The 15,962-nt window shown below is 41.7% G+C and overlaps 1 protein-coding gene across 2 annotated transcripts in view; it reads right to left on the bottom strand.

The window, feature by feature from the left end:
- The window catches only part of TMEM50B (transmembrane protein 50B), a 34,237-nt gene extending 20,092 nt beyond the window's left edge, over positions 1 to 14,145 (bottom strand). For both annotated transcript variants that reach the window (XM_021677988.2, XM_021677989.2), the window contains exon 1: positions 14,051 to 14,145. The gene's annotated coding sequence lies outside the window, so the exon portion shown is untranslated. The remainder of the gene's footprint in view (positions 1 to 14,050) is intronic.
- Between the last annotated feature and the right edge of the window lie 1,817 nt (positions 14,146 to 15,962).

Here is a 15,962-nt window from a genome sequence, read left to right as displayed (position 1 = left end):
ACATTTTATCACTATTCTGCAGATATAATAATGAGTTATCATCAAAGATTAAATATTAACTGGTTAATAGGAAGGGAAGGTCACCATGAATTTAAGACAATGTCTGAAGTTAAGTCTTATTTCCAATTATAAAATTCATTTCCCATATATTAACCTAATAAATAGTTCTAAAGTAGAAAATATATAGCTATTTGCATACAATGATTTCTGAAATGTCATGATCTCCTCTCTTCTGGGGCTTAAACTGGAGGGTCAGGGATGGAGTGAGGCAGAGAAACATCGAAGTAATACAAATAATTACTATGGAGGAAACGTGCAGGATCCTAACAGGGAATAAAGGGGAGACCTGTTTTAGAAAGGGTGATTGGGGGGCGCCTGGGTGGCTCAGATGGTTAAGCGTCTGCCTTTGGTTTGGGTCGTGATCCCCACATCGGGCTCCTGGCTCTGCAGGGAGCCTGCTTCTCCCTCTGCCTCTCCCTCCTGCTCGTGCTCTCTCTATATCTCTGTGTCTCGAATGAATAAAAATCTTTAAAAAAAAAAAAAAAAAGGGTGATTGGGGAAAGCCTCTATGAAGAGGTAACTTACACTTGCTAAAATCTTAAAACATACTAAAATTTAAAAGCTGAGTAAAGTTAATTAGATTAAGAAGCAACAAAAGAGATTGAGGAGGGCAAGGGAAAATTATATACAAAGCCCCTAGGTCCCTTTGGTACCAGCAAGGAAGAATTAGCTGGTACCAAAGAGATTCAGGACACAGTAAGTTAGTGGAGCAGGTTGGCTTGGAATAAGTTTGGAGAGTGACAGATAAGGCTGGATCACAGATTAACCCTGACCTCGTGAAGGATTTGGGTTTCACAGCCCTAACAGGAAACCAGATGAAGAGCTTTAAGGTGAAAAGGAGCCAAGGCCACCAGGAGCCCAGTTGCTATGGTAAACATTTAGGAGAGGAAAGGGAGGGAGAAGGCTAGTCTATTAAGAACGAACCCTCTCAACTGGGAAGAATGCCTTTCACAGGAGTTTTATTGTTGATAGTCACCAAAAGATAAGCATATTTTATCATGACACCATGTTGATTTAACATAAACTGACAATACTCCGAACACTGGCTCCCTGGCTTAAAGTGGAAACAAGTACACAATACTTAATACAAGATAACAAGCCTTTGGAGACTCAATGAAGGCAAAGACTACTCGGAGAAAACCTAAATGTTCAATGATAGAATAAATAGTTCAGTAAAATAGTTTACTTAATGCAAACGTTAAAAATCTATCTCTGAAAAACATTTAATGGCACAAGTAAATGGTAATGGTTAATACTATGTGAAAAAAGTAGGTTATTAAAACTGTATGTATAGCATTATTTCCTTTTTCGAAAAAAGAACTACCAATCTACATATAAAAACACATACATAAGTAGAAATACCAGAAGAACAAACACCAATACTTTTATAATATTATTATATATATGGGTGATAGGATCGCGTGTTTGTTTTGTTTTTTGTCTATTTTCAAAGTTTGCGGCTCTTAGCATGAATTACTTTTTAAATACCAAAATTTCGAAAGTTTCAGAAGTTATTATAATTAACATAATGAAGTGCTGATTCTTCTTGCCTGCTGAGAAACTACTTTGTACAATGTAATATGTCTGTAACTGCTTTTAATAAACTCAGGACTTTTTTGAGGTCAAGCAAATTATTGGTAGGTTCTCCCACAAAACTGACCCTGGTACCAAGTGAAAACAGAACAAAACAAAACATAATTAGTGAACTGAACTAATGGATTACTGGTCCAACCCACAAGTCTTGTAATATATTAGATAGCAACTCTTTATAAAAGGGAATAGGAATCCTTTTCAGAGGGCATTTTAAATGATTCAACTGTCAAAATTTCATTTCCAAAAACTCAGTTTAGGAAACCCAAGGACACTTGCAAAAGCAAGAGGAGAAAACAACTACACACTTCAACATACAAACACAGTCTGAGAAATTTCTGTATGCATCAAAGTCCCAAATAACATCTAATTCAGAAATGTTCCCATTAATCAAATTTCTGCGCTACCATCTGTCTGTTCTGCCATCTCTCCACTAGTTGTTAAATGCTACTAGTGTGAGGCACTGAGTATATAAAAACGATTAAGGCAATCAATGTAGAGAATAGTCTAGTTAGGAACATTGTCAGAACACTGTAATTGCATTGCAATATGGACCATAACACACATACATTATGAGCTGTAGTGTAAAAGTGCTACAACAGAAATGTGAAATAAAGTGTCAAAGGACAGTATTTGCCAGGAAGAGCTGAGGGAAGTTTGACAGAGGAAGAGCAAACTTAGCTGGGTTTTGAAGCATGAATAAGAGTTTGGCAGATGAAAAAGAAGGAAGAAAATTCTGGGCTTGTAAGTAGGGAAATGACAAGATCATCTCTGTAATTTAGGAAGATAATGCTGGCAGCAACTGTGTGGAGGAGGGACTGAAGAGAAATGTTAGCCACCTGCCCTCATTCCAGACAGGGGGGGAATAAGGATGCACACGGAAGCCACACCGGTACAAGCCAAAGAAAGGGTTTTTATTTGAGGACTACCAAAGGGGCATTATCAATAGGAAGGGAGAAGCTAAGAATGACAATGGCTGGATGCCTGGTGCATGGTGAGACACCATTAGCCAAAACAGGAAAGGGAGAATGGAAGAGGAGAATCTGAGCATAAGGTATTTGAAAGGACTAAAGAATATTCAGGTAGGAAATACCTAAGACAGATGTACAGGAACCACTGAAAGAGTGGCTTAAGACAGAAATACAGATTAGAAGCTCACAGTAATTCAGTGGTAACTGAAGTCACAGGGCAGTTAAGGTATCTCAGGAGAAGATGTGGAGGAGGACTGAAGACTGATTCAGTGTTAGTCTCTGACTGCTGTCCTTTCTGCCTTGAATTACTGTATGCAGGCACTAGAGCAGACCTATGGATATGATGGCACTGAATCAGCCCAAAACTCTAGAGCATGTACTGAATATTTACAGAACACCTCCTACGAGCAAGGCAGGGTGGGGAAAATAAAGATGAATAAAACAGCCCTCATCATCAGATTTATAAACTAGCAGAGAAATCAATTAACATTTTGTTACATTAAATTATAATTTGTATCATTAAAAAATCCATTACAAAAAAAAAAGATCAACAGAATAAAAAACAAAATATACATACCATTCAAGATCCTACATCTACATAGCCAGAGCAGAACAAGTTGACTTAAATGAAACAAAAATAAAACCTCTGTCTTCCCCACTCTTACCAGTATCACTATTAGTTACAGGATGTGTACGGGTGTTACGCTCTTTACAGACCACTCCAGTCCATCCTCAGAAAAACCCTGTTCACGGGACTATTGCCTTCAATCCTCACAAATGCTCTAAGGCAGCCCCTAATATTATCTCCTATTACTGAAAAGGTTTAGAGAATGGTTAACACCGCTAGCAAGGAGGAAAGCTGGGATCGCCAGTGAAGTTCCTTCAGATCTATTCCAAAATTCTGTGCTTATAACCATTACAACACTATACTGCCACCCATCATCAGAGAGTTTCACAGTATTTCCCCCATTTCAGGTTTCATAAAGAGAAAATTATTGTTCCGCTGCCTGTGGTGAGGAGACCAAGAAGAACAAGATAGAAGAGGAACAGACTGAATTTAGAGGAACTCTGTGATCATCTGGAAATAGAAGAAAGCAGTCCGATGAGGTCTACAATGATTGTGGTGATCGCTGCTGATTCAAATCTTGCCAAAGGAGTATGAGGAATAGCTTCTCTTCTTGGTTTGCTATAAACCTGGTTTCTAGACACTCACAGTGTGAATATTTTATAGGCCTTAAAATCCAACAGCATGAATTATTCAGAGATGTAAGTCCTTCTGGAAAAGACGTTTTACATACTTTATCTCAGGGAAGGCTTATTTGCCTTCTGACCTATAAATCACATATAACAAGAATAAAATGTAGTAAGTACAACCAACTGTGGTAAAAGACTTAAATCTAAAACCAAAGTAAAGGACAGGGAGCATAGATTTTTTTCAAGAGACTTTAATTTTATAACTATATAATCTCCCCCAGTAATATCCTTGTTAACAACTTTTAATTATTCAAAATGTGGGTTATTGGCAAATCCTCCCCTCCACTACTTCTCTATACAGTTGATTCGCAGACTGAAATAGCCAATCCCAGATCCATACATCCAATTACCTGCAAGACATCCCCTGGCTGTCTCAAAGTCACCTCAAAAATCAACATATCGGGACCTGAGTTCATGATCTCCTCCTCCAAACCTGATGCCCTTCTGGGATTCCCTACAATGAATGAATCATCATTCATCCAGCTTTACAAGCCAGAAACCCAGGTGTCATCCCTGCTTTTTCTTTCTTCCCTCTCACATCCAATGCATCACCTGAGTATGCCTCCTAACTTTGCTCCACCTCCACCACCACCTGACCCGAGTACTGTCCAACTACCACCACCTCCCAACTGATATAGCCACATCCACTCCTGCCCCCATCCATACGTCCTCCATACTGCAGCTGGAATGACTTTTGTTAAAAAGGCACAAATTTGGTATTTCCCTCCTGCTTAAAACTTTAAAAATTTCCCTCCCATTTATTTTAAGATAAAGACAAAAGTCTATATATAGTACAGCCCAGTCCTTACTGGCCCCAGCTTCCTCTTATAACACTCTGTCTCTTTCCTACAGGTATCCTGGTTTCTCTTTAGTACCTCATACTTGCTCATCACCTCATCTAGAACCTGCACACCTCTGTCTGATACCTCTCCATTCCCAGCTCACCTCATTAACGTCTACTCACACTACAGAGGTCAGCTTAGCTATCACTTTTTCACTCAAATATCAGCTTTCCCTTCCTCAGTAAATGTTTATTTACAATGTCTATAACATACCAGGTACTGGACACATAATATACATCAATGAACAGATAAAAAGCACTGTCTATATGGAGCTTGGTGGGGGAGGGGACAATAAACATAATTTTTTAAGTAAATGATATACCATGTTAGAAAGTAATTAAGTGTCATGGGGAGAAAAAACAAGCAGAGTAAGGAACATTAGGAGTACAGGCGACAGTGGGGCCAGCTGAAATGTCAAATTGGTGGTCAAGAGAGGCTCCATTGAGCAGGTACCTCTCTCCAGAGGTACTTGAAGGTAGGGAGAGAGTTGGCCCTCTGGATATCTGTCAGAGAGAACAACAGCAGGGCGAAGCCCCGAAGGCAGTGTCTGGGTATTACCCAGTGTGGCTGACGCAGAGTGAGTGAGAAGGGAAAGTAGGAGAAAACAAGATCAGAGAGGTAATGGAGGCAAGGAAGGATACTTACAGAGCCTCGGAGGCCACTGTGAGAACTCTGGTTTTTACTGATTGAAATAGAGAGCCATAACAGAGTGCTTCGCAGAGTGACGTACATTTAAAAGGATCCCTTAGGCTTCTATGGAAGAACAGACTCTAAGGGCTAAGAATGGAAAGAGAGAGACCAGTTCATAGGCTACCAGTTCACAGGCTACTGAAATACCCAAGTGAGAGACGATACTGACTTTCCTGACTTCCTAATTCCCCTATTATTGCATTATTAATCTTATTTTTTGATAAATATTTACCTCCCCTGTAGAGGGTAAGCTCCATGAAGGACAGTCTAAGTCCACTTTCACTCACTGTGGCATTCCCAGAGCCTAGAACAGTGCCTCATGCACACTAGGCTAGGCACTCAAATACTTGCTGAATGACTGACTCTATATAGCTTTCAAAATGTGAAATGCATACATGTTTCATTATCCTGTCATAAAATGAGAGAGTCAACTTTATACCTAGGTTTATTGAAACTGATAATCTGGGGGCACCTGGGTCGCCCAGGTGGCTAAGCGTCTGCCTTCAGCTCAGGTCATGATCCCAGGGTCCTGGAATCGAGCCTCGCATCAGGCTCCCTGCTCAGCGGGGAGCCTGCCTCTCCCTCTCCCTCTGCCTATCGCTCCCCCTGCTTGTGCTCTCTCTCTTCCCCGTCAAATAAATAAGTAAAATCTTAAGAGAAAAAAAAAAAAAGAAATGAAACTGATAATCTGTAAAAGCTGGTAATAAAAAACGTCATTTGGGTGAGGAAAATAAGTTCTGCTGTGACAGTATATTCAAACATATTATTTCTTCAAATCATCTTCCTTGCCTTCCCAAGTCCATATTCTGCAGAATTTTCTCTCTAAAACTCAGACCATTCACTCGTGCCATTCACTCACAAACTTCCAACAGTTAGTGAGATAAATTCCGAAATGTACAGGCTACTTGAAATCTTTCCCTAACACAGCCTTCTTATCTCCTGCTATCTTGACAGTATACCTAAAGCCACACAGAGACGGAAGGGGGAAGGCAGCCAACACTTGTTAAATACCTCCTGTGGGGCAAGCTGCTAAACTGTATATAGCTGTATTTATATTTCATATGTTTATATTTATATATCTAATTTAGACAAATATATTCAGATATTTCACATATCTAATATAGATATGTATTATTATATTAGATACCTAATATATAATATGGTCATATATACTACATATCTGATATAATAAACATCTACATTAGATATATGAATTTAATATATACCTATAATATTAAACACACACACACCCTTGGAATGCCGCTTTCATCTATTGTCTATAGGCAAACTTCCAATTCAACCTTCAGGACACACATCAAACATTTCCCTCTCTAGGCGGAATTAGCATAAATGCTTTCATGAGTTTTTGTTTTGCTTTAATAATAGCACATCATGTTGCAGAGCAATTACTTTGTGTGTATGCTTAACAAATGGTATTCAAATAATGTCTAAAAAAAGGGGAAAAAAACCACGAGGAGCCCTGCTTCTAGTACTGGCTCTGACATTCTTTAAGTTGTGACACTGGCCCATGAGACAGGTGGACTAAATCAGCAGTTCCCAAACACAGGTCTGTGGAACAGTGCCAAGATAACCTCATAGTAACTTGGGCGTTAAAAAAAAAAAAAAAAAAAGGTAATTGGGACCCCTCCCCCAAAGATCATAAAGTCAAGAGTAATGCCAAGTTACCTATTTTTCTAAAATTCCCAGGTTAAAAAAAAAACAAAACACCAAACTTCCCACGTAAACCATAGGAATCACTACACCAAATTCACTCAAGGTTCCCTTCCACTGCTAAGATTCTAAGCAGCACCATCTAGACTGTAATGAAACAGTCTTCAAGAGCAGTATGAGCCAGAAACTTCATAGGATTTCAACTATGTCAAATCCATTGATAATTAATTTCAACTATGTCAAAACATACAATTAACAAACCAAATGAAATGTACAAACCTTCACTGATTCTAATTTCAAAAAAAATTTTTTTAAGGCAGTCTGGGCCACATGGGGAAATTTGAATACAGGTCAGACATTAAAAGACATTACAGAATTATTTTCTTGGGTATGATAATGGTAGAATTGTGGTTATGTAAGAGAATGATCTTGTTTTTAGAAGACAAATGCTTACATATTTAGGGGTTAAGTGTCAATGGCAGCAACATACTATCACATGATTAAGCAAAGAAAAAAAATAAAGCAAATAGGGCAAAATGTTGAATGCACTGTTTAACTTTGTTATATGTTTACAATTTTCTGTAATAAAAAAGTTGAAAAAAAAACAGGAAGGCTTACTATCATGAATTGCAACCTAAACTCAGATAACAGCTACATTAAGACAAGAGCTGCTCCAGCCATAGCAATATTCCACTCACTCTCTGAGACCACGTTTACCCAGGCTCTCCAGCAGAGCCCTACTGAGGCACCTTGACATCCTCTGGGATTGCTGAGTAAATGCCCTCCTCCCCCGTTCAGAGAAACTGGCTCCAGGGTCACAGCTCCCAACCCACACAGATGAAAGGGAACCCTTTTTGCAAGCATTGCTGGGAAAGCAAAGGTATTTAAATGAGTTCAGAAAAGATCTACAGTAAGAATATTCCTGAAAGGTTCAAAGGACGTGGACACCTTGAAGTACCAATTACCATCTTTCAGCATTAACCACACAGAGGCAGCAAAAAGGACGGGCTTTGAGGGCACTTGGCTAACTCAGGTGGTAAAGCAGGCAACTCTGGATCTCAGGGTTGTGAGTTCAAGCCCCACATTGGGCACAGAGCTTACTTTAAATAAATAAATAAATAAGAAGAAAAAAAGAAAAGTACAGGCTTTGGAAGTGAGCACTGGCTTGGGCCCATTCCCACATCCAGCCTCTTCCCAGCTGTGCCTACTTGGCCAGGTTCATGTATCCATTCTACTCTTCAGGGAACACTTGCTGTGTACCAGCACTATGAGTTTTAAATTTCACTAGGCTATGGTTTTCTCGTATGTAAACTGGAGTGATGACAGCACCCCTCTCAGAAAGTGAGAATTTTTTTAAAGAGTCTATTTAGTTATTTGATAGAGAGCACAGGTGCGCATGAGCACAAGCAGGGGGAGGAGCGGAGGGAGAGGGAGAAGCAGGGAGTAGCAGAGGGAGAGGGAGAAGCAGGCTCCCCACTGAGCAGGGAGCCCGACGCAGGGCTCAATTCCAGGACTCTGGGATCATGACATGAGCCAAAGGCAGATGTTTAACTGAATGAGCCACCCAGGCACCCCAGAAAGTGAGAATTAATAATAATAGCTGTGTCCAGCATGTATGACCATTCTATACCACAACCATCCCCTACCAAAAAGAAGGTGCACATACATATGATTGCTTTGTGGCGAACACTCTGTTCCTGGCAATACTGCTACGACTCATCCGTCCAGAAAAACTTATTGCTTGAGGTGGTGATAGCAGATTGCACATAAGCATCTCATTTTGCTCCGCCCTGAAGCTTCACTAAAACTACAATAAAGGGAGTTTTTAAAAAGTCATAAAGTCCTAATGATATGGAGAACAGAAGAGGAGACAACAGCGATGAAATTCTGAAAGCTGGAAAGCAGATGGGCAGTGGTGACTGAGTTAGCACAGCCAAGAAAGCTGAATTCCCAAGCCAGCAGTAGGGAGAGCTGAAAACCAACCCAGGAAAGACCTGGGGGAAGCAGTTATAAAGTTAAATCCCAGGGTGACTGGGTGACGCAGTCGGTTAAGCGTCTGACTCTTGATTTCAGCTCAGGGACATGATCTCAGGGTTGTGAGATGGAGCAAAGAGTTGGGCTCCATGCTGGGCCTGGAGCCTGCTTAAGATTCTCTCTGCCCCTCCCCCTCCCTCTCTAAAAAAAAAAAAAATACTGGAAGGAGATAACAATGGAGCACCAACTTCAAAATTCTGAAGGAAAATTATTTTCAACTGAAATTCTATTACCAGAAAAAGTATCAATGAAGTATGAGTATTAAGAATCAAGACATATTCAGACAGGCAAGGTCTCCAAAAAATGTAACTCTTCTTGTCAAGAAGCTACTAGAGTTTGAGCACCACTCGAGAGAATAAATCAATAAAAGAGAATACAGGATACGAACTTCCAGTTATAAAATAAATAAGTTGGGAGATAACAAGTACAGCATAGGGAATAGAGTTGATAACATATTGTATGGTGATGGATGGTCGCTACACTTACTGTGGCAAGCACTGAGTAATGTACAGAATTGTCAGACCACTCTATTGTGCACCTGAATGTAACCCTGTATGTCCTACACTTCAATAATAAAAATATTTATTAAAAGGGAGAGAATCCAGGATACAGGAAAGATCGGACACAGGAGAACTAAAGAGAATCCAGCTGTGCCCCAGACAAGGAGGATAACCAGGCCAGACTGAAGTAGTGTAACTCGAGACAGACATGTCCCAGCTGCTATACCAGCTTTTTAACCTGACGACTGAATGCCCCGAATCCTGGCCCAGATTCCTATCTGTACTCAGCTGCGCTTGGCTTGATCTTGATCATATGATGATACAGTTCCTGCTCCCCTTCCAAGCCCTGCAGCTGCATCAGCACAGGACACTCGCTTCCTCCACAGAAAGGTTCTGCTTTGACTGACCCTGGTAACTGCAGGCAGGCCACGTGAGCTAAAAAAGCAGAAAATACAGAGCAGCTCACTCTCTCATTTCTGCTGTCCTTCCAGTACAGGCAGACCTCAGAGATATTATAGATTCGGTTACAGACCGCAGCAATCAAGTGAATATCCTCGTAAAATTAGTCGAATGAATTTTTTTTTGTTTCCTAAGTGCTTATGAAAGCTATGTTTACACGATATTGTGGCCTGTTAAGTATGCAAGAGCACTATGTCTAAGAAAACAATGCACATATTTTAATTTAAAAACACTTCATTGCTAAAAATGTGAAGCATCATATGAGTTTTCAGCAAGTCATGCAGATCACACCATAACAAATATAATAATAAACAAGTTTGAAATATTGCAAGAATTACCAAAATGTGACACAGAGACACGAAGTGAGCAAATGCTGTTGGAAAAAAGGTGCTGACAGGCTTGCTCCATGCAGGGCTGCCACACACCTTCATTTTATTAAATAAATAAATAAATAAATAAATAAATGAATAAATGAATAAATAAGGCAGTATCTGCAAAGCACAATAAAACAAGGTGCCTGTATGTGATCCACACTCGAGCCTTCCAGAAGCCCTTACTGTGGTGAACCCCACTTCTAGGACTCACTCATAACACTACCCACTAACTTCCTCAGAAAGGCCTCCTATAAACAGCCAGGGAATGGGAAGCCATTCTGTTCTGTTCATCTTTTCCTGGAAACCTTCATCTAATAGCAACAATAACGTGCTTTCCTTACGTGGTCAGGTCTGGGCTTACAATTATGAAATAAAATTTTAATCTCAAATTTAGAAAGCTCTAGTATTTTCTAATAAGCCTGTTTGGAATTCATCTGCACTCTGGGGAAAATAATTAATAATAAATTATAATTAATAATAACTGTAATTAATAACTAATTATTTAATGAAAAACCCACTGTTAATAAAGACACAGTTTATAGTCCTGTAAGGTTTAGTTTAACTGGAGAAATTAATAAGGTGTTATGATTTTTCTAGCCTGGTAGAAAAGAATAATCCCAAAGGCATGATGATTTTGTTGCTGTGTGGAATATTAACCAATTATATCTAACTCGGCAATTTTGTTCAGATATTCCTTTCCCTGGGGACTATATATATATATTCCTTAAATTCTCTTAAAACCAGCTTTTCGTGGCACTCTCTATAACAGTTAAATAAAACTCTGAAACATGTTCATTACCTATTTGCGTCAGATCTTAACACTATTCATTCAAAACCAAATATATTGGTTAGGATGTGTGTCTGTTGTGTGTGTGCATTTATGTATATGTGTAAATATATATGTATATGTGTATATTTATGTATATGTGTGTAAAGCTTATTTTAAAAAGCAAAAGAAAGATTAACAAATCAGAATAGAGGCTACCTCTGGAAGAAAGATGCAAATGTTTTATTTCTTAATCTGATGGTAGATACAATGATTATAGCAATCATATTCTTTAAATATATATATATCATATATGTATATATAAAAATCACGCATTATCATATATATGCAAATATATATACACACACACACACGTATGTTTGTATGTTCTACACACTTTTTTTTTTGCACCTGGGATACATTTCACAATAAAAGAAACATTTAAAAAAGGGAACAAGAATTTGTTATGACTGGATATTCAAGGTGCTTACCACAGGACAAAGTACACAAAATATGTCTGTTCACAAATCTCTTTCTGAAGGCCTTCTCTATTTATTCCTGCCAAGCCAATCAAATGAATGAATATAATCTTAAAGTCCACACCACTAAGTGGAAACAAGGTTTAAAAATTCGCCATTATTTAACCAGGTCCTCAAAATTTTCTTGATCCAGTCTCTAAATATAAAAGGACACACAGATTCTAAGAAATGCACTTAAAACAAACAAATTTAGCTACTGCCTCTAAATTATAAAATCTTCTAAGTTATAAAAACGATTCCTGGTGAAAAAGGCACTCACATTATACTGAAGTACAATAATCTGTTCAAATTATCTACCTGAAACTTATCCTACAATGGCAAAAGGATTTTCATGCAACAAGGCTTTTAACAGCTAAAATCCAGAAACATCCAAAACGTCCATCAGTACAGGACCAATAAAACATATTAAAGTACACCTAAATAAAGGCATACTATGCAGCATTTTAAAAATGAGGTAGGTCCACACATACATATATGGATATGTGTCCTGATATTATTATAAGTCAACTGCCCAACAGATATGGGATGATCTCTTCCTAGGGATTGGAACTGAAGATACAGAGAATGAAAAGTGAACAAGGAATTCCCACTTTCTCCTTGATACACTTTTTTTTTTTTTTCCAGAAAGGTGTGCCTTTCTTTCTTTTTTTTTTTTTTTAAGATTTTATTTATTTGACAGAGACACAGCGAGAGAGGGAACACAAGCAGGGGGAGTGGGAGAGGGAGAAGCAGGCTTCCCGCGGAGCAGGGAGCCCGATGCGGGGCTCGATCCCAGGACCCTGGGATCACGACCTGAGCTGAAGGCAGACGCTTAACGACTGAGCCACCCAGGCGTCCCTACTTGATACACTTTCGTGCTGTTTGAACTTTTCACTTGATATTCTTCTGTAACGTTAAATTTTTTTTTACAACCTAGATATATTATTGTTATCACTTAAAAGTAGCAAATAAGGATAAACTAATCAGATAAATGTTCTACCTTGGACTCCATAAGTGAATTCATTAAGACCGGCCAGTTAGAGCTGCGGTAATCCTAGTGGGCAGAGGATGGGGGTTGGGTGGGGAGGGGAGGGCGTGTCTCCGGAAGAGGAAAACGACAATCCTCATGCTGCTCTCATTAAACCTGCTTTTCCTGCAGCATCAGTATTCAAGATAACTTTTGATTTTCATTTTAAGAGCGAAGACTCTTGCAACACTATAATCGGTAAAAATGTTTAACGTGTGTTCTGCGTTTGAAACCTAAGCGGATTTGAAACACGAGAGGACAAATAAGAGACTAAAGATGATGGGAAAAGAAGAGTGACAAGCCCGGGAGTAAGAGCCTTGAGAATTGTTAAGAAAAGGGATTCACGGTACAGGTAGACGAAGAGTTTGAGAGAAGAGAAATTGTCTTTGAGAGGCACCATGGTGATGACACATTTACTCCAATCGGAGGCTTGACTCCCGCCCCCACACAGACAGACAGACATAGAGACACACACGCGCGCATACACACACGCACACGCTCACCGGGCACTAACAGCAAGAAGGGAGCGAGCACAGTGATCTCACCGCTGCTTTGGCTTTAAAAAGGTCATATTTCCATTTGAGATTAAGCACCTTCCAGTGATTAACTTGGAACGCAATTTATTGGTTAAAAACCAAGATGGTTTTCCCCAGCTCAACTACCACTGCCACAGTGGCAATTTTCTGCTGCTACTTACCTAAAAGGACACTCCACACTTTATGAGTAATTATCAAAAGAATGCTGCGCCTCGAACATTTCCTCTTCCCACCTCTGTAGCTGACTCTCCTAAGGCCAGAGTCGGCAAAGTCCACAGAACACTGACAATATTCACAGAAATGGTTCGGAGCACACGAGAGGGGCGACGAAGTACCTGAGTCGCCCCCAGACTCCCCGTGCGAGCCGTCCACCGCCTCTCCCCCCTGCCCGTGGCCCTGGGAAGCCGAGAGGCTCGAGATGGGAACCTTCCAGACCTCCCCAGACCAGCAATGGACGGCCAGGTAACGCGGCGGTGCGGCCCGCCCGGGTCGAGAGCGTATCCCCGCGCGTCACGGCCACAGTCGGCCCGAGGGGACGCGGGCTGGGCCGGAGCGAGCGTCGGAGGTCTCCGGTCCGCAGGCTGGCCCGGCGCTCCGCGGGCCCGTTCAGCCGGGCGGCGCCGGGCGCGGGAGAGGCCGGGCTGGGCGCCGCCGCACCGCGCAGGCCGGGCCGGCCGGGGGCGCCTCTCTGCGCGTGGTGCGCGTGGACGGCGGGCGCGAGCCCCCCGCGCGCCGCGAGACCGACCGACCGCACTCACCTGGCCTCCCCGACACCCACGCCGACCCCGAGCGCACGCTCAGAGGAGGTGGCGACCGTGCCCCGACCCGGCCGGCGTCCACCGCTCCACCTCAGTCCCGGGGAGCCGGGAGCTGACGGCCGGCGCTAGGCTAGAGGGGCCGGCGGGGCGCGGCGCCGTGCGCACCGCAGCGACCAATCGGCACGCAGCAAGTGGCCGAAGGGGCGGGGCGGGGCTCGAGGGGCGGGGGCCCAGGGGCGGGGCGGGGGCGCCAGGGGGCGGGGCGAGAGTACCGCGACTCTGCGGCTCCGGGAGCTGTCGGCTGACTGCTGCGCGTTAGAGTTCGCGGCCGCGTACACCTGACCGGTAGTGCTGTCTTCCAGACGGCGACTGGGGCCGGGTGCCCACCGCTGCGTTTCTGCTAGCGGACTTCGAGTGCAGCATCCGTGAGATCACGCGCGCGGGGAGCCCAAGACCAGATGGCAGGGACTTCTTTGCCTATAGGCCCAGCGGCGTTGGCCGCGCGAGCTGCCCACAGTAGGGCACGTGCTCCAGAAAAGGGTTCTGAGGAACTGAAGGTCTGTAGGGATGCCCTTTTCTAATCCCCACCACTTAGCAATGGAAGCCTGGAAAAGTGAAGTTTCTCATCCAAGGCTACCAACTAGTACTGTTACCCGAGGTAACCAGCACGGTACAACTAGTCTTCTAATTCTGCCTGATGCTTTTTCAGGGATCCACCCAGACTTTTGGCTTCCTTATAGTCAGGTCTCTTCCAGCTGTCTCCTTTCTTTCTTTTTCTTTTTTTATAATTTATTCTTTTAATTTAAATTCAATTAGCCAACACCAACTGTCTCCTTTAAAGACTACATCTTGTGGTGCCGGGCTGGCTCTTTAGGTAAAGCATGCAACTCTTGGGGTCATGAGTTCAAACCCCACCTTGGATGTAGAACTTACTTAATAAATAAGTAAATAGGGGCGCCTGGGAGGCTCAGTCGTTAGGCGTCTGCCTTCGGCTCAGCTCATGATCCCCAGGGGCTCAGGTCATGATCCCAGGACCCCTGGATTACGACCTGAGCAGGAGGCATACGCCTAGCGACTGAACCACCCAGGTGCCCCTGTAAGATGCCATTTAGTTGTTTGGAGGAAAAGACACTAAATCCAGATATTAGCAATGGGAATCTTAAGAAGTTTTTTACTTGTGGTATGATGATAAAAAAGGTTTTGTGTCCAAACTTAACACAAAATGCCATCCTCTTCTATTCCTGTTACTCCTATAGATTTTATGCATGTCAGAGGAACAATCCCTGCTTTGTGTTATTTTCCCACTATCCCTAAGTTCCCATATTCATGGATACTATTTTTCTATCTTTTATATTTGTCACTTGGCAAGTAATGCATTTATAGTTACATTATCCATCATTCTGATACATGTGCTAGGATCTAGTGCTCAGTAAATATTTGTTGAATAATTTGCTTTTGAAATATGTGCAACTTTAAAACTAGTCAAATTGTATAATCTCCCTCTTTCTTAATAGGTTTGAACCGACTGAACTGGATCCTACCTTTTTGCTTCTTTTTTGATTATTGTATTAGGATTAGGTTTGGCTGCAAGTAGCATGGGAAGACAACCAAAAAATAACAGTGGCTTAAACAAAAATTGGTATTTCCCTCTTATGTTTAAAAAGTCCAAAGTTAGTCTAGAGCTGGTCTGACACTTCATGGAGACAGATCCAGCCTCATTATTCCACCAAGAGAGTCATAAATGTATTTATTTATGCTTTCAAATATATGGGCATTTGGAAGATACCCAATTCCATTCCCAGTATCACCTCATGATCTAAGAGAGCTGCTGTAGCTCCAGCCATTATGCTTGCATTCCAACCATCAGAAGAGAAGACAACTGGCAGAAGAGAAGAAGGTAACACCCCCTCTC

The sequence above is a fragment of the Neomonachus schauinslandi genome, chromosome 1 (genome assembly GCF_002201575.2).
Source record: "Neomonachus schauinslandi chromosome 1, ASM220157v2, whole genome shotgun sequence".
In the NCBI taxonomy this organism is placed as follows: domain Eukaryota; kingdom Metazoa; phylum Chordata; class Mammalia; order Carnivora; family Phocidae; genus Neomonachus; species Neomonachus schauinslandi.
Note: the sequence above shows the minus strand (reverse complement) of the source record. Positions and strands in the feature narration are given on the sequence as shown.